This window comes from Pelodiscus sinensis, chromosome 4, assembly GCF_052426305.1.
Source record: "Pelodiscus sinensis isolate ZL-2025 chromosome 4, ASM5242630v1, whole genome shotgun sequence".
NCBI lineage: Eukaryota > Metazoa > Chordata > Testudines > Trionychidae > Pelodiscus > Pelodiscus sinensis.
In genome coordinates, this window is record NC_143055.1 from 1,474,282 (window position 1) to 1,493,153 (window position 18,872).

At 52.0% G+C, this 18,872-nt stretch overlaps 1 protein-coding gene and 1 long non-coding RNA gene across 5 annotated transcripts in view; one reads left to right on the forward strand and one right to left on the reverse strand.

The window, feature by feature from the left end:
* Positions 1 to 18,872, forward strand: part of DCTN1 (dynactin subunit 1) — a 132,299-nt gene that overhangs the window by 1,395 nt on the left and 112,032 nt on the right. Inside the window, exon 1 of one of the 3 annotated variants that reach the window (XM_089777696.1) lies at positions 34 to 166. The exons of 1 other annotated variant lie outside the window; for it this stretch is intronic. The gene's annotated coding sequence lies outside the window, so the exon portion shown is untranslated. Of the gene's footprint in view, positions 1 to 33; positions 212 to 18,872 lie in introns of those variants that run through there. One more of the 3 variants, XM_089777697.1, reaches the window with a different exon arrangement.
* Positions 2,412 to 5,195, reverse strand: LOC142824308 (uncharacterized). 2 transcript variants are annotated; one of them, XR_012899229.2, is made up of 2 exons: positions 4,880 to 5,195; positions 2,412 to 2,595 (listed from the first exon to the last, which is right to left on the reverse strand). It is a non-coding gene; the product is annotated as an uncharacterized LOC142824308 (long non-coding RNA). The 2 variants fall into 2 exon arrangements; XR_012899228.2 differs by having other exon boundaries at positions 4,848 to 5,195.

Consider the following 18,872-nt stretch of genomic DNA (forward strand, 5'->3'; position numbering starts at 1 on the left):
CTAGGCCCCGCCCCCTATGTCCCCTTCCCCGTGCCGTAGGACGCTCTGACGCCCGCGCCGACTCGGCTTCAGAGCGCCTGCGTGACGCTCCCCGTAGGCCCCCTGCGGGCTGCCCGCGGCGCTGCCTGACCGGAAAGTTCTGCGCTGAGGAGCCCGGCGCCTGTGGGTGCGTCAGGCGGCGCGAGCGCCAACGGCGGGCGGGGGCGGCGGCAGCGGCAGGTAGCGACCCCCCGGCACCGGGCGGGCGCCTCCCTTCTGCGAGGGGGGCCACTTGGGGCAGGGAGGGGGCGGGGCGGGGGGGTAGCAGGGCCGGGGGCTGGGGGGGGCAGAGCCTGGGGCAGGGCGGGAGGGGGGCGGGGGGGCAGAGCCTGGGGCGGCGGGAGGGGGGCGGGGCGGGGGTAGCAGGGCCTGGGGCTGGGGGGGGCAGAGCCTGGGGCAGGGCGGGAGGGGGGCGGGGCGGGGGTAGCAGGGCCTGGGGCTGGGGGGGGCAGAGCCTGGGGCAGGGCGGGAGGGGGGCGGGGGTAGCAGGGCCTGGGGCTGGGGGGGGCAGAGCCTGGGGCAGGGCGGGAGGGGGGCGGGGGTAGCAGGGCCTGGGGCTGGGGGGGGCAGAGCCTGGGGCAGGGCGGGAGGGGGGCGGGGGTAGCAGGGCCTGGGGCTGGGGGGGGCAGAGCCTGGGGCAGGGCGGGAGGGGGGCGGGGGGGCAGAGCCTGGGGCGGCGGGAGGGGGGCGGGGGGGCAGAGCCTGGGGCGGCGGGAGGGGGGCGGGGCGGGGGTAGCAGGGCCTGGGGCTGGGGGGGGCAGAGCCTGGGGCAGGGCGGGAGGGGGGTGGGGCGGGGGTAGCAGGGCCTGGGACTGGGGGGGGCAGAGCCTGGGGCAGGGCGGGAGGGGGGCGGGGGGGCAGAGCCTGGGGCAGGGCGGGAGGGGGGCGGGGGTAGCAGGGCCTGGGGCTGGGGGGGGCAGAGCCTGGGGCAGGGCGGCAGAGCCTGGGGCAGGGCGGGAGGGGGCGGGGCGGGGGTAGCAGGGCCTGGGGCTGGGGGGGGCAGAGCCTGGGGCAGGGCGGGAGGGGGGTGGGGGGGCAGAGCCTGGGGCGGCGGGAGGGGGGCGGGGCGGGGGTAGCAGGGCCTGGGGCTGGGGGGGGGGGCGGGGGGGCAGAGCCTGGGGCGGCGGGAGGGGGGCGGGGCGGGGGTAGCAGGGCCTGGGGCTGGGGGGGGCAGGGCACCGGGAAGTTTCTCTTTGCAGCCGGTTGCCTCGCTGGAGCCGAGGCCCGGCCTTTTGTCTGGTGGCTGAGTTTGGCAGCCAGGCCTGGCTGTGCCCCGCCCTGTCAGCCCGGGAGGTGCCCAGCCAGAGGGAGGATGCAGGCTCCCTTCCTGGCCCCAGAGCCTCCCGCACTAAGGGTTTGCTTTCAGGAGCGTAAAGAGGCCACGCGCCAAGGAAAGGCGCGACCCTTGGTGTTGCTTGTGCCTCGGCTTACCCTGACATCTCTGCAGGAGGGGGGCATGGTAACCCAGCAGGTGTTCCTTGCCTCCCTGAAGACGAGTAAAGTTCCCTCGAAATAAACTGTGTGGTCACCAAATGCTTCGAGAAAAAGCACGGATTTGCCCAATGTTTTGGCAGCTGTTCTCTCTGATGGGGCAGCAGTGCAGACAGCAGGACTTTGTCTAGTGTTTTACTGTAATTTATTTGTAATTCCCTCCTTAATGGAAATGCACTTAGCCGCTAGGATAGTACTTTTCATGGTGTAGTGTAAGACTTGATAGAGCCTGCATTTCCCCTAAGAGGTAGGTAGGTGGCAGAATTCCCATTGACAGATCAGAAACCTCAGGCACAAAGAGGTGAAATAAGGTTCCCAGTTGCACGCACTTTGAGTTATTGGCATAGTTAGAATTCAGACTCTGGAGTTTCAGGTTCCCAGCTCTCCTCTAAGATCACAACCAATGTGTGCTCAGAAACAATTCTGCTTTATTTAAACTTTATAGTCCCCATTAATAATGTTGCTAGGGTTACATTGTTTATTAAGTTGCCTGCTTTCTGCCCTACCTGGAGACCCAAATGTTAGTTGTTGTATATTAATTTTGCAAAGCCCTTTCCAATTGTATCAGTGCTATCCAGGTAGCATTTGGATACAGTTCTCACACAGCCAGCAGTGTCACTGTTAGCGGGAGGTGGAAAGGGGTTTTCTTTCACAGTTTAGGAAGAGAAATGCTAGTACAAATGTCAATGAATGAACAATCGCCACAGTCTGTTACTGTGAAAATAATTGTCACTAAGCAGGTGACTCGTTTGTAGAAACACAGATTTTGTTTTTGTGCAGTTGTTCCCATCCGCAAACTTACAAACAAATGACAGCATATCCAGAAAAGCTCAAATGCCTCAGAGACTCAATGACACCTTCATAAAGCACTTTAAAAAATGCAGGATTTTTCAGTTTACTCCAGATGCTGCTTGTTGCTACAATTTTTGTTTTAATGTCCATGCAATTAACCGTTTTTTCTCTGGAGGAATGCTGGCAACTTCCACGTAGGGCATGGAAGCAGGTTTCATTTTGCAGTCTTTAGTTATACGTCTTTCAAGTATTTTGCATGTGTTGAAAAGAACCCTACAGAATATAATATAGTTACAAAAAAGCAAAATTGTTATCTATTGCTCATAGAAACCAAAACCTGATTATGGCATCTCTTATACTAAAGGTGTCCCAACTCACTTCACATCAATAACTCTTATAACATCTTCAGAATACTTTAAGCAACAAATTTTGGACTGTATCTGTGAAATGTGTATAAACATTTTTCCTGATGCAGGTGCTGATTTAGAAAACTTTGTTTCAGTGTTTTATGCACTCTGTTATGATTACAGTGTTCTAGAACTACAGATGCTCTTGTCTCCTAGTATGAAAACGTTCTAAGGGACAAAAAATGAGTCATTGGCCCACATCTTTGCCAGCATAAGTTCCCTTTTGTTAGACTTCCATCTGAAAGCCCATTCATAAGGCGGGCAAGCTTTAAAAATATGCTTTTTATGGAGGGAGCCTTCCTGGGAGGTGTATGGGTTGTGGGGGCAGGATCATCTGCAGAGAAAAGTCTCTGCTATCAAGGGCAGTAACAAATCTGAGCCCTCGGATAACATGCCATCACTACGAGTGGATATGCGCTCGTTGAGACTCTTCATGCAAATCCCTGCTTTCTTGTTGGCCTCTGGTGTATTTTTCAAGGACTGCACTTCCTACAGGTACAAGTCATAACGGCAGTTTACTCCTCTGAGAATTGTCAGAATTCTGTCAGTCATATGTTCCCTAAGGCACAGGTTGGCGTCCTAGTTAGCCAGTGGCATTGATTGCTCGGGCCTATGTATTTTTCTAGATGAAGCCACTCTGTCAGACGCTACCGTTTCTTGGGCACAAGAACAAAACACACCACACAGTCAACCTGTGAAACTATTGCCAGGGGATGTTATAAGGTCAAAACTATAATGCTGCTCAAAAAAGAATGAAATCAATTTGTGGCAGGATAGATCCATCAGTGGCTGTTAGCCAAGCCGGTCGGGGTGTGGCCTAGAGCGCTGAGTGTCCTTTGACTGATTCCCAGAAGCTGGGAGTGGATGGCGGCAGATGGATCACTCACTCGGTTCCCCTCTTTTGTTCGTTCCCCGGAAGACACCTGGCATTGGCCATGGTCTGAAGAATATCAGAACGGCCACACTGGGTCAGACCAATGGTCCAGCCAGCCCAGTGTCCTGTCTGCCGACAGCGGCCAACACCAGGTGCCCCAGAGGGAGGGAATGCAACAGGGAATCCTCATGTGATCCCTCCACTGTCACCCACCCAAGACAGGACATCGGTCTGACCTACTGTGGCTGCTGTTATGCTCTAAAGTAGGTGTCTGAGAACTGGGTCTCTGTTGTTAGCTCTGTAATTTTGTGTTGATATTTGGGAATTAGGTAAATAGTGGTGCTTGTTGAGACTGCTTAATGTTACTGAGCAGTAGGGATGTTAAGATGCGGTTAATTGGCTAATCGATTAGTCAATAGAACTTTTATTGGTTAGTCGATAGGGGAATGCAGCCTGGCTCAGTTCTGTCTCATGCCGAGTTTGGGACCTACCCCCAAAGTCTATGCTTATCGGATAGTCGACTAGTCACTTACAGCCCTAGTCTCTCTCTGCCCGCTGCCGAGTCTTTGGTTGCCTGCTTTTTCTCCTCCACCCTCCAGACAACATCCCATTTAATTGGGTAACTGGTTAACCGATTAAAGGGAGTTGGCAGCAGGCCCCCACCGGTTGACTGGAGCTAGTAAACCTCACCCATTAAGGGAGGGGCTTACAAGTAACCCTTTCACATCCTAGGTAGGCACTTTTCCTTGGCAGAGATTGCTTCCCTGGGTTTCTTTGCTCAGAGCAGCCCTGTGTCCTTCTTACTTCCTGTCTCTCTGAGGTACCTATGCACATCCTCTTGGTCTCCAGCCCTTCTATTGGGAGAATTAGCCTCTGTTACCAGCTCTCCCCCAAACCCTTGAAAGAGCAAGTTAGAGAACAGAAGCTCCCCTCTGCTTTCTTCAGTGTCAGATGGGACACAAACAGCACTCATTTCTGAATGGAAAACTTTGCCCAGGGCTGTAACAAGGGCCAGGCGAATGAGGCCCTTGCCTTGGCCGCGTAGCTGAGGGGGTGCAGAAAAGACAGCTACTGCGCTGTCTTCCTCATGCCTCATGCCACGTCAGCACCCCGCCTGCGCCAAGGACGGTCTTGTCTCAGGCGCCAAATTAGCTAGTTACGACTCTGACTTTGCCTGATGATGTTCTGGTCTTTACATCAAAGATAAATTACTACTCGTCACTGTCCCCAATTATCTTGCTTACTGTGGTCATGCTGGGTGAATGCCTTTACTGACTTTACAGCGTATTACAAATGACATCTTTCCTCCAGGTAGCACTGATGGCAGGGAACAATCTCAGCAGCACTTGTTCCAGACAGAACCAGGCTATCTCATAATTCCAGTAAGCTGCCCAAGGACGGCCAGCCTGGATAGCACCTCTGACAGAATGGTCGCCTTTTAGAATACTGAGCCAGTGACTAAGCAGAACTCAGAGTGCTCTTATTGTGAGCCGAAATTCAGTACTTCTCCCCGTTTGGGCACGTGCAGCCCAGTGGGCTTGCTGGCCATGTTCGGTGGAGTCCTGTAACATCACACCGTTTATTAGGTAGGCAGGAGGGATAGCCTCAAGCGAAGAGCAGCCTACAGTACAGAGATGGGTCAAGCGAAGCTGTGTAATTTGAGTTTAGTAGCGTAACTCAGTTCAACATAGCTTTGCTCAAAGCTTACCGCAGGTCTGCACCGCACTAGGTCCCCATCGACTCCCCTTGCTCATCTCATTCTGGTGGAGTATCAAGAGTCAGCGGCAGAGTGATCAATGGTTGGTTGTGTAGGCATACTAAATCGACCCCCACTAAATCACTTTCCCCATTGATCCAGCCTGTAGAGAGGACACGCCCTAAGACGTGGTCAACCTGGGTTTTGTTTGGCTCTGCCAAAGGCTTGCTGTGTCATCTCGCGTAAGCCACTTTTCAGCCTCTGTTGTTTCCCCTGACTTAAAACCAGGACAATTATATTGAAGCTCTTCCCAGTGGTTTGGGGAAGATTCATTGCAAAATGAAATGCAGAGGACTTCCAGACTAAGGTTTAGCAGTGTGCAGTAGAACCGGTTATTAGGAGGGAGGTCACTGGAGCTGCTGCTTTGGTGGTTTGGGCCTCCATGTGTGAGAGGGAGGATTGTCTGGTGCAATATGAAGACCGAAATGCCTTCTGGGACCGCTGAGTGTGGAATTACAGGGATTTCTGCACTTACCCTCGGAGGGCGTGGGAATTGTATTCTTCTTTCAAATGCCATTGTGATAAAATGAGTAAGGACAGAGAGAATTTAGAAAATACAGGAGGATCGCTATGAAACTAGCCTTCAGCCACACCTTCCAGCCAGCACCCTGCAGAATGCTCTTCACCTATCTGGATTTTAAGTGACTTGCCCGTAGGCGCTAATGCTACAGTGTGAGCTATTCCTTAGTGTTCTGTTGCGTCTCTTCCTAGGGACCTTTGCAAACAAGCTTTAATTCCAGTTGTGTGGAAGTGAGAGCGAAAGGGTAATGTTGCGTATCAGAAAATGAGCAATGCACTGAATGAGATGCATTGAATTACGAAATGTCTATTCACCATTCTGAGTGGTATGACGGGAGTGCAGCTAATAGGTAAAAAGCAGTTCTGTTTTGTCGACAGTATTGTTTACATTGTTCCCTCCTTATTTCACTTAAGCATGTCGCTGCTTTAAATCTCTGAGTGAGAGCGGGCATCTTTTAAACGGGCTCACCCTTGATGCAGTTAGAAACAATGAAGGCTAATGGTACATGCAGGGAAGAGCTGGTTGATCGCCAGAGCTATGGATGACTGTGGAGAGGTGTTCTGCTGTGAAATAATGAGCTGTTGTTCTGATGGAGATGATCTTGAACTGAAATTGACTAACCTGCTCCTGTTACCAGCAGATGTAGCTTGGATACGGCATCCCGTGGTCCTCTGTGTTGCTATGGTTACCTTTTCAGTGAGGTGCTTTTGATGTATTGATTGCAATCTTGATCGCTTCAGTTTTAGGCAAATAGAAGGGATGGGTGGCGAAGGGCTATAGAACAAGTCCGAAGACCCCTCTCACTGGCCTTGGGTGCTTGCTGCCTGGTGTTGCTGCAGCTGCTGCTCTGCGACTGCTGAACGTGGGCAATGGTGCAGGTTTTCAGGGCGCAGCCGCGGCACTCCCCATCTGCAGGGTCCTAATGCCCAGTGGCTCGGTTCTCAATTGCAGAAGGAGTTGGAGTTTCCTGCAGCGAGCAAAGTACCTGCCCTGAGTGTCTGACTTGTAGCTAATCTCTGAGACCGAGCCTCTTGTGTGCTGGCTGCTTGCAGGTCAGAGCTGGCAGTGACGGCGTAAGTGTGCTGAGATGCATTTCTTCGCCTAGTCCCGGCGCTTGAATGGCAGAGAGGGTCCCAGGAACTTGCCTGCCGGTGTTTGATGGCAGTGGCCTCTCAGCCTGCTGAACTTTCAGCAGGTTCCTTTGCCCACTAGCTGCTGTCTGCTGGACCAGGCATCACCTGACTCCCCCCCTCGCCCCCTTGGGAAGGGGTGGGGGCCTGCCCTGCTCTGGCACCAGTTCCCTCCCGTGGAGGGGAGTGGCAATTGTAGGGGTTGTTGCTCAGCAGATTGGGGCTTATTCGTTCTTGTATCGCAGTAGTGCCTAGAAGCTAGCCAGGCTGGGGCCCCAGAGGCTGTACTGACATCACTGACTTGTGCTTTTCAGTCTGAAAACTGACTGTACAATACTTTAACTGTATTACTGAAGCAAGCACCTATGAGATGCCAGGCACAGACCAGCGCCCGCTTGTGCTAGTTTCTGTACAATGTTAAATTTCGATGAGTTAATCGAATAGTTGATGGGATTTCCATCAACTATTGGACTAGCGTGTTCTGCCTTTGAAATGTACAAGAGCCCCAGCACAGGCTTCTGTTCATTTCAAAGATTGAAACGCCGCATGGAGCCAGTGGGGAGTCCCCCGCTGACCCCTGCTGGGGCTCTTGTACATTTCAAAGCGGAAGCACCGCATGGAGCCTGAGGTCAGCTTTCGCTTATTGGATAGCTGACTAGTCGCTTACACCCCTTAGTACAAACACAGAATAAAAGGAATATCCCAGCTTCAAAGGACTTACAAGCTAAATGCAAGGCAAGAGCCAACCGGTAGTCTGTCTGTAACCAAATGCAAAGAAGCAGTTAGGCAGTAGTGGTCAGCATGATGAGGGGCCATGGTCTCAGCACAGTAGACACACAGCTACTCTCAGTGTTTTGTGGGCATCATGGAAAAGTGTTGCATTTTAACCCTCCTTAAAACTTCCTGACTCAGCAGATCTACTCCTTGTACGTATTGGGGCCAGAGCTACACACTGAGGGCGGGGGGGAACAAAAATACTATTTTACACTTCAAGTATCAGAGCGGTCGCCGTGTTAGTCTGAATCTGCAAAAGCGGCGAGGAGTCCTGTGGCACCTTATAGACTAACTGAAGTGTAGGAGCATAAGCTTTTGTGGGCAAAGGCCCACTTCGTCCCATGCATCTGACCAAGTGTTACCTCAGACCATTTCTCCAATTTGTCCAGATCATTTTGAATTATGACCCTGTCCTCCAGAGCAGTCGCAACCCCTCCCAGCTTGGTATCATCTGCAAACTTAAGCGTACTTTCAATGCCAATATCTAAATCATTGATGAAGATATTGAACAGAGCCGGTCCCAAAACAGACCCCTGTGGAACCCCACTTCTTATGCCTTTCCAGCAGGGTTGAGAACCATTAATAACTACTCTCTGAGTACGGTTATCCAGCCAGTTTTTACACGGCTTTGCACGGCTCTGTGCGCTGCAGGGAAGCAGGCACCAGCCCTCTACTGCTCCCATTGGCTGGGTTTCCTGGCCAATGGGAGTGACGGGACGGTCCCTGCAGTGTGCAGTGCCACTTCCTCCCCCCAGGGGTTTGGTCCATGCTGTGGCTTGCCTTGTTTGGCCTGTTGAGGCTTTGGGCTCTTTTCTCTCCCCCACGCTGCAGGGAGCTGGCATTAGCACTTCAGCCATGGTCCCAGCGCCCTCTCATGTGGCTATAATGCCAGCACTGGCTCACCCTGCTGTGTGCGGGGGAACCCTGAGCCTCGTGGGCTGGACCAAGGCACACCACGGGCTACGCTGTAGGTCCTCTTCCCTGGCTTATGCCTTTATAAAATGGTGAGTCTTTACGGTGCCACCGGACTCCTTGTGGTGTTCTATACAACTCCGAGCAGGCTTTAAACAATACAGGGGCATTGCATACATGTACTTGAAGGCAGACTCTTACTTGATTTGAAGCATGAGCAAGCAAGAAACCAGCTTGACTTTGAGTTCCGCAGGGGAGTACGAAAAACCATCGTCTTGCTTGCAAATTGATCAGGCTTGATCTGGAGTCAGATTGACACAGCACAAGTGGAAACGCTCAGGGCCCTTTTTAGACCAGCTTTTCACGCCAGCCCCTCACTGCAAGACTCCACGCGCTGGGCGGCCAGCGGGAGGTTCGACACGCGCTGAAGCTATTTCGAGGGGCCCTGATCGCGTGTTGCGTGCTAGACGTGCTACGCCAGGCAGGGTCTTGCTGTTTGCTGATCAGTTGTACTGGCGCCTGAGGAAGAGCTCACATTTTTGCTCAGTTATCAGGTTGCTCTTAAAATGTGCTAGCTGCTCCCTCCAGTGAATGTCCCGTGGGCTGTGAATGGCCCACTGACCTTCCCAAGGGCAGTCGGTGGTAGAGCTACAAATTGACCCCTTTGTTCACTGCTTGAACTGCAAGACCCCTTGCTCCCTCATGGAGTAGTTAGTGACGGTGCAGTAGATGATTCACGTCCATAGCATGGGTGGACAAACACCATTCGACATGGGTCTAACCTGGTGACCTCCTGGCTGTGTGCCGAGAATGTGGCCTGGTTTGTGCCTCACGTCCTGTCACGTTCCTCATGTTGGGGGGGGTCTGCCCCTGCTTGCCAGCAAACCGAGGAGCTGTCATGCCTATCCCCTTGCCAGAGCCGAATGGGTCCCTACCACATGTCTTCTCTTTCACCTCTTTCCAAGGTCTTTGTTGCCAGGTCAGTCTGCTGTTCCGTCTAGTGCTCCATTAAAAGACACGGGTAGATCCTGCTTCAGAAATTGACGTCTTGACTCAGGAAACCTTGCATGCACAGCGAACATTCAAGACTTGTATCAAGATGCTTGGACGTGGCAGAAAATCCTCTCCCTCGCTGGGAGAACTGTGGCTTTTGCCACCCCCCTTTACTAGCACTGTGCCGAAGGTAGCAGTGCTCCTTTGCGAACAGGTTCAAGTCATGGCAGACTCCTCCCAGACGACCTCCTTGCTTGTGTTCTGCCCAGTTGGTCTAATTCAGGAGTGAATGCACGTAAACCCGTGTGGTAAATACGTTTTGTTTTCACTTGGGTTTTAAGGATCATGGGAAATGTCCCATAAATAAAATAAACCTTTGTGTATTTCATACTGAGCTCCCCATGAATATCTGCAGAGCAACTGTGCTAGCTTCTAAAGCTCTTCTTCAAGGGTCCCGCTGCCATGAGACCTGCAAAGCGCAAGGCAGGTAGAGCGCTGTTGGCGGCTGCTTGTTACGCTGATGGTCCCTGTTACCTCGTGGTCTCTCCCTAATCTCTATCCGTCTCTGTCCGATTTTATCCCTGGATTGTAGGCTGGTTGGCGCAGTGCACCCGTGTGCGTGTGAGGCATGGCTGGGGCCTCGGTGGCTGCTGTGTTACAAATAGGACATACAATGCTTGAAGCAGGTTCTCCAAAGTTCCCATAGGGTAGCCCACATCCAGAAACGATTTTATGGGTGTGTCCCCTCCCGAAGCTGGTGCTGTCGCTCGTTAACCCGTGCCTGTTGTGGAGCACGTCGGCCCTCTGGCTGCCCAGGGCTTCTTGGCAAGTGGCCAATAGGCTGTGGAGCCCCAGCAGGTGCTTGAGACCTACCTGGTAGAAGGCTCGCTCCCTGGGTGCACTCGGAGGGGCCCGTTGGGCTAGGAGTCCCTGGCTTCAGTCACCTGTGCTGGGCATGGAACAAGGAGGACTCGGGGGGGGGGGGGGGGCATGGTCATCTGTTTAGGATCCCCGAGTCAAAGCAAAGCTCTTTGGGAATGTCTGGACTGCCGTCGCTGGGCGTGACTGCACAGTGTGGAGCCAGGCCGCAGCCAGCACTTCTCAAACTGTGGGTCAGGATCCCAAAGAGGGCTCTGGCCTGGCACTGGAGCTCTGGGGCTAGGCTTCAGCAGCACAGAGGCAGTGGGGGACACTGCCTTGCCGAGCCTGTAGAAGTGGGAGGTGCTGCTTGGGCATGGCCCGAGGGTTCAGGTGTGTAGAACGTGTGTCCCACCCTCGTTTAGACTGCTCATCCAAACCACGGCTCAGCGGGCGCAGGGCCACTGGTACTGCACTTGCTGGGTGTGCGGTGCCTGCACGAGGTGTCCCCAGCAGAGTCGAGGAGCCTGTGGCTAGGGTGCTCCACAGTAGATACCTCTGGCAGACTTGTTCTGCCTCCTCCACCAGTTGGTTTGTTGCTTCTGCCTGAGCATTGTAATGGATCAACACTTACTGACAGACGCCTTTCTGCCTCCCTGGGAACCCTCTGTTCCTTGAGACTGCGGGTCTCTCTGTAGGTGCTTAGCAGGGAAGACAGGACAGTGCTTGCTAGCTAGCCTTGCTTGGCTCTGCTGACTACAATTCCTGGATCTTCTGGGTTTTCGGCCACTTCTCCTCACGCAGTCTCCTCCATGCTGATCTCGGGGCTCTGGCGCTGGGCTGTGATTGAAATGTATTCAGGTTTGGAATCCCTCAAGCCTCGGCTCTTGAGACACGTGCTTGAAGTGGCAAAGACTTTCCCTAAGTATGAGACACAGATGGCTCTGTTCTCATTCTTGACCTATTTCAATAGCTGTGGCAGGATTTCAAGGGATTTTGTTGAAGGCTCATTTGGCAGCCATTGTGGCTGCTCACGTTCTAGTCACTTGATGGTGTCACTGTTTGAAGAGGCTGTCACAGAGGAGCAGAACTTTGATTGTCAGGTCCAACTGGAGAGCCCTAAAAATGCGGAAGGAGTGCCCTGTTGGTACTGGGTGCCAGTGCGGACAGGTTCCCTTCAGTGATCTGGAAGACAGGGCCACCACCTCTTCCTTTGTAAAAGGAAATCCTTCAGGTTTTGTGTTTAGATTTTTGGGATTTAAAAACTGAGTGATACCAGTAGCAATTTTGGGGCTAATTGTGTTTTTTCCTCCCAGGTTTTCATATAAATATCTTCAGCTTACATACATTGTCACAAGTTGAGCCTCTCTGGTCCGGCAACATGCATGGCCCGGCAGGATTTTAGTTCGCCAGATGTCCACCTGTCATGGGTGTGGCCAAGTTTCCCTCAGTCCCATAATGTTTGTTTACAGCCTCCAGTCCTAGCGCTCAGGGTTCTGTGCTGTGGTTTAGCTCTCGTTTACCCCTCGTGACTTCTAAGAGCCCAGTGAGCGGTGGCAGTGCTGGTAATGCTGCTGGCCGATATTGACCTCCCGTGGTTTGGCAAATGTTCTGGTTCGGCACTGGTCAGGTCCCGAGGGTGCCGGACTGGAGAGGTTCAATCAGTATTAATGTCTCCAAGGAGCTCATAGTATATCATGCATTTGAATAGCTATCTGCCTCCTATTAAACTGAAAGGAATGAGGGTATGTCTACACTACAAAGTTAATTCGAACTAACGGACGTTAGTTTGAATTAACTTTGATAGGCGCTACACATGCAAACCGCTAGTTCGAACTTAATTCGAACTAGTGGAGCGCTTAGTTCGAACTAGGTAAACCTCATTTTACGAGGACTAAGCCTAGTTCAAACTTATTAGTTCGAATTAAGGGGTGTGTAGCCCCTTAATTAGAACTAGTGGGAGGCTAGCCCTCCCCAGGTTTCCCTGGTGGCCACTCTGGGCACCACCAGGGAAACTCTATTGCCCCCCTCCCGGCCCTGGACCCCTTAAAGGGGCACGGGCTGGCTATGGTGCCCGTGCCAGGTGCAAGCCTGCCAGCACCCAGCTAGCAGACCCTGCACCTGGCACGGCACAAGCCAGCCACCCGATGCCACCCAACCCTCCGCCTCTTCCTGGGACCAGGCTGGCGGCTCCTGGGAGCTTGCCCGGGACCGCAAGAGGCGGGCACCCACCTGGTCTAGTGTGGACATAGTGGACCTCATCCACGACCTCTGCACTAGGCACAGGAAAGTGGCCTTCTAGGGCAGGAGAGCTGCCAGCCTGGCCACCCAGGAGCAGGTGTGCATGAAAATCAAGGGGGTCCACTGAGACCCCCGACCCTGAGCCCTGAGCTTACAATGGCCATCCTGGGTCAGACCAAAGGTCCCATCTAGCCCAGTAGCCTGTCTGCCGACAGCGGCCAACCCTAGGGACCCTGGAGTGGATGGACCGAAGACAGTGACCAAGCCATTTGTCTCGTGCCATCCCTCTCCAGCCTTCCACAAACTTTGGGCAGGGACACCACTCCTACCCCTGGGCTAATACCACTCCATGGACCCAAGCTCCATCACTTTATCTCACTTCTCTTTAAACTCTGTTCTAGTTCTAGCCTTCACAGCCTCCTGCAGCAAGGAGTTCCATGGGTTGACTCTTTGCTTTGTGAAGAACAACTTTCTCTTACTAGTTTGAAGCCTGCTACCCATTCCTTTCCTTTGGTGTCCTCTAGTCCTTCTATTATGGGAACTAATGGAGAACTTTTCTTGATGCACCCTCTCCACCCAACTCCTGCTTTTAGAGACCTCTATCCTGTCCCCCCTCTGTCTCCTCTTTTCTAAGCTGAAAAGTCCCAGTCTCTTTAGCCTCTCTTCATATGGGACTTGTTCCCAACCCCTCATCATTTTAGTTGCCCTCCCCTCTCCCACCCTCTCTCTTCCCCTCTCCCACCTCCTTTTCCCAGTCTCCCCCAGTTTTGTTCAATAAAGAGATTCTATTTTTGAACACAATTGTCCTTTATTTTGTACATCAGGAAGGGGGGCTAGGGAGGGGTAAGTGGAAGGAGGTGAGGGAGAAATGGGGTACGAGCCCCCGATGGGGAGGACTGGGCTGGCTCTGCGGGCTTCTGGGGTGGAACCTCTCCTGCAGCCCCCCAGTTGCCCCTTTTCCCCAGATGGCAGCCTGTGGCAAGTGCAGCCGGGCTGATGGCCGAGTGCTGTGATGTGCCCAGTGTGGGTACTCCGGGCAATCCAAGCCAGGACTTCTTTGCAAGCAGGGCAGCCCTGAGAACTGTCTGTCCGGGGTGGGGTTCGGGTCCCTTTAAGCACAGCCCTCGGCTAGCCTGAGACAGCAGCTCCAAGCTCTAAATCCTCATCTGATGCCCTGCCGGCACTGCTTCCAGCCATCCTTAACCCCGGTTCAGGGTCCACTCCGTGTGGACATGCTAGTTCGAATTAGCAAAATGCTAATTCGAACTAGTTTTTTAGTCTGGATGCGTTAGTTCGAATTAGCTTAGTTCGAATTAACTAATTAGCTTAGTTAATAAGCTTAGTTATAAGCTAATTAACTAATTAGCTTAGTTTGAATTAGCGCTGTAGTGTAGACATACCCTGACAGCCGTTACGTGGAGATAGTGACACAGAACGGGTGAATCGATTCAGGGGGGTCAGTTCTACGTCAAAAGTCATATGTTGGATCTGTCGTGCCTCAGTGGCATTTGATAGTTTTCACAAGCCGCTGTCTGGCTGGTGGGGAGGTCTGTGTGAGGAGCAGCGTGTTCAAGTCTAGTGATTTGTACGAAGCAGAAAGATGGCACTTAGAACAGCCGAGGAGAGGAAACCAAACAGTTGTCAGTATTGAAATTACAGCAGATTCTTCAGTGTCATCTGATTTTTGTCACACATGAGGAGATATTTAGACGATTTCATAAGAACGGCCAGGCAGGGTCAGACCAAAGGTCCATCCAGCCCAGGGGCCTGTCGCCCACAGGGGCCAAGGCCAGGTGCCCCCGAGGGAGTGAACAGAACAGAGAATCATCACGTGATCCCTCCCCCGTCACCCATTCCCAGCTTCTAGCAAACAGAGGCCAGCGACACCAACCCTGCTCAGCCTCTCCAATAGCCATCGATGGACCTGTTCTTCATGGATTTACCGAGCTTTTTTTTTTTTTTTTTTTAACCCGGTTATAGTCTTGGCCTTCACAACATCCTCTGGCAAGGAGTTCAACAGGTTGATTGCGTATTGGTTGAAGAAATACTTCCTTTTGTTTGTTTTAAATCTGCTACCTATTAGTATCATTTGGTGACCCCTAGTTCTTGTGTTATGGGAACAAGTAAATCAGTCACTTTCTCCACACCTGTCATGATTTTATAGACCTCTAGCCTATCCCAGTCTCCTCTTTTCTAAGTTGAAAAGTCCCCGTCTATTCATATAGCAGCTGTTCCAAACCCCTAATCACTTTTGTTGCTGTTTTCTGAACTTTTCCTAGTGGCAAGGGATCTTTTTTGAGATGAGGCCACCACATCTGCATGCAGCATTCCAGATGTGGATGTGCCATGGATTTATATAGAAGCAGTAGGGTATTCTCTATCCCTTTTTTGGTGATCCTAACATTATTTGCTTGTTTGATCCTAACATTATTTGATTATTTGCCCATCGAGTGAATGTTTTCAGCAAAATATCCACACTGACTCCAAGATCTTTCTCTTAAGTGATAACATCTAATTTAGTCCCCAACATTTTGTATGTGTAATTGGGATTGTTTTCCAATATGCATTACTTTCCATTTATTGACATAAAAATTGATCTGCCCAGTTGCCTAGTTTTGTGAAATTTTTGAAGCTCTTCACTGTCTGCTTTGGACGTAACCATCTTGAGCAGTTTAGAATCATCTGCAAATGTTGTTTGCCCCTGTTCGCTGTTTACCCCTTTCTCTAGAGCATTTTTGAATCAGTTGAATAGGATGAGTCCCAGGACAGATCCTTGCAGGGCCCACTAGTTACCTCTCTCCATACTGAAAACTGACCATTTATTCCTACCTTCTGTTTCTGTCTTTTTACCAGTTACCAGTCCATGAGAGGACCTTCCCTCTTACCCCTGACAGCTTACCTTGCTTAAGAGCTCAGTGAGGGCCTTGTCAAAGCTTCCTGGAAATCTGAGTTGTCTCCCAAGTCGTGCTCTTGAATGAGTTGTGAACATTCAAGTGCGGTAGTGGGGCCACGTCCCGTGTGCGGGAAGAGGTGCTTTCCAGAAGGGTTATGGACTCGGGTTAAAGGCAGAAGAGCAACAAGGCCAGCTGAGAGTGAGGTTGGAAGGTGCCATTTGGAAGGGTTTAGGAAACCCAGCCCCTCCTATTGACCCTTGCTGAAGGACGAAGGCTTGCCTGGGGCTGTTCCAGATGGACACGGGTTCTGTGTGCTCCCATGGCTACCTCAGAGCCCTGTGACTCTGCTGTTACTGCCCATAGCAATGCATTGTTGCTTGATCTGTACCCACACTGACAGTGTGTGCTGCACTGGTGGGCGTGGAACTGTGGGCTCGGTGTGGGCTTCCGTGCCAGCACCGTCAGCAGGTGCTCAGTGGCCCGCAGATGGCGTGGGCCATATTCTTTGCAGAGGGGCCAGCAGCTGTTGACCATTTGAGCAACTGGGTTTTTAATTGGAGGATTCTGCAACACCCCCAGCAGAGTTGGGGTCTGGTTCCAGGGGGAAATAGAAAAGGATTTTGCCTTCTCTTTGAACTTGCTCTTCAGGGAAGTGGGGCCTTTTTTTCTGCTTTTAGGTCTAAGTCCTAAAGTAGCAACCCAGCTGTTCCCGCCTGCAATTGACCTTTGAGTAGGGAAGACTTCCTGATGTTCCGCCTGACCTGTCCTTCGTGTTGTTACGTTGCGTTACTCCTGGGACTTTGTGGTCCTCTCAAACTCAGCTGTGTGGCTGCTAGAGCGAGAAAACGGGGTGTCCTCTAGTTCTTGCTCAGTGGTCAGCTCACGATGGGTCACTGCTGTGCACGTCCCAATGTCTTGCTCAGTCTGGCTTTTAATGAGCAAAGGTCCACCTAGCTCAGTGTCCTGTCCGCCCACAGTGGCCAGGGCCCGGTGCCCCTGAGGGGATGAACAGCTCTGCTCTCCTCCTGCTGGGATGGGATTCTACCCGCAGATCTGTTCATTACCGGACATTCAACCCACACGTTGCTTCGTGGATGGTTTGTCCCAGCCTGTGTAGTTCTGCCTGCCATGGGCTCTCGATGGTCCCTCTCTCTGTGTGGGATACACACTCTGACTTTCTCTTAGTAGTCCTTGTTTGGACTAACGGCTGGGCCCGTGCTGAATTCTGGTAACCCTTTCTCCCAGCGCCAGCCCCGCCACTCTACCATTGTTTAACGCTCTTCTCTGAGCTCTCAAACCCAAAGGGCTGAGTTGGGGCCGCCCAGTGAAATCTGTACAGGGCCAGGAATTGGAACTCCTGTCTCCTGACTCTTAGTCCTGTGCCTTCGCCTCAAGGCCATTCTTGTGCTTTAATTAACGTCTTTGTTAAATCAGCCAGACTTCTGGGGCAGCTCCCTGACGTCCTCCTTGCCCGACTCCAGACTGCTAGTTTATCCTTACTCTGGTAATAGGCTTTAGCTCCGTTCTCAGCCCTTGTGACCATGCTTAAACGCCAGGCACTTTTGCTAAACGAGGGAGTTACATGAGCCACTGCACGGTTGTGTGGGGTTACGCACCTCCAAATCGTGGCAGCCATTTCCCGCCACGGTGGAACATGGTGTGTGGCTCACCGTTTGAAAACAACAGTCCTAGTGAATGGGCTCTGAGACCTGCAGAGGTGAAGTGACAAGACCAAGCAGAGAGAGCAAATCTTTGGCTGAATTAGGAGCACACACCCTGGTATTCCCCATTCTCAGCCTTTGCCACAAGTAATCCTCCTCAGTGTTTGGGCCTGCTGAGACTCTTAGGGAAAGGTGCTGAAGATGTACATTGTGTGGTAGTGTGTATAAAACCCGAATGCTTAGGGGTTTGGAACGGTGAGGAGAGATCAGTAAGACTGGGACTTTTCAGTTTGAAAAAGAGGTGACTAGGGGCTATGCTAGAGGTCTCGAAAATCATTACAGGTATGGAGAAAGTGAATAAGGAAAAGTTATTTACTTATTCCCACAATATAAGAACTAGGGGTCACCAAATAAAATGAATAGGTAGCAGGTTTAAAACAAACCAAAGGAAGTTTTTCTTTACTCGGCGCACAGTCAACTTGTGGAACTCCTTGCCAAAGGAGGTTATGAAGACCAGGACTTCAACAGGGTTCAAAAAAAAATCTAGATATGTTCACGGAGGCTAGGCCTGTCAATACTTATTAGCCAGAATGGGTAGGAATGGTGACCCCGGTCTCTGTTTGTCAGGGGCCAGAAATGGATGAGAGGAGAGGGCTCACTTGATGGCATTGTCTGACAGGATATTGAGCTAGATGGACCCTTGGTCTGACCCAGTCTGGCAGTTATGTCCTTATGTTCAAAGTGATGCAGTGGCGAAAAAGGCTAATGTATTCTGGGATACACTAACAGAAGTGTTCGTAAGATGTGGGAGATAATTGACGCACTCTGCTTGGTACTAGTGAGGCCTCAGCTGGAGTCCTGTGCCCATATTGGGGATTCACACTTTAAGAAAGATATGGCCAAACCAGAGAGAGGAACAAATAAATTAATAATAATAAATAATAATCACTGGAACAGATTACCAAGGGAGATTGTGCACCTGTGCAGGTGGAGGTTTTTAAGAACAGGTTAGACAAACATGATTTAGGGGTACTTGGTCCTGCCTTAGCATGGTGGGGTGGACGAGACGGCCTCTGTGTTCCTTGTAATTCAGTATTTCTGTGTTGTGTTGTCCCCTGGGGTGGTGGAGATCAGGCGGTGTGGCGCTTGTTGGCCTATACGTTCTGTGCCCTGGCCTAGGAAGGAATGGGACTTCCTCCTTTCCACATACTTTTCTGTCAAAGGCAGTGCAGAACATCAGCTGCACCTATTTAGGATTCCTGCTACTTCAGGAGCTGAAGGGCTGGACTTGAATGATCCAGATGTGCCGTTGGGAGAGCAGGAGTGTGTTTGAACACACCTGGGGTAAGAATGGAATGAAGTTAAGGGAAGCTTTAGTAGGCGGTGGAGGTGGAGCTGCATCTGCCGAGTGAGCACAGGAGAAGCCAGGTCCCAGGCTGCCGTGTGCGTGGGGGTCGGGGTGAGCACTGGAGGGTGATTACTGGAACCCCAGTGCTGCTGTGCCGGGGGAAGTGGAAGGAAACACACCCA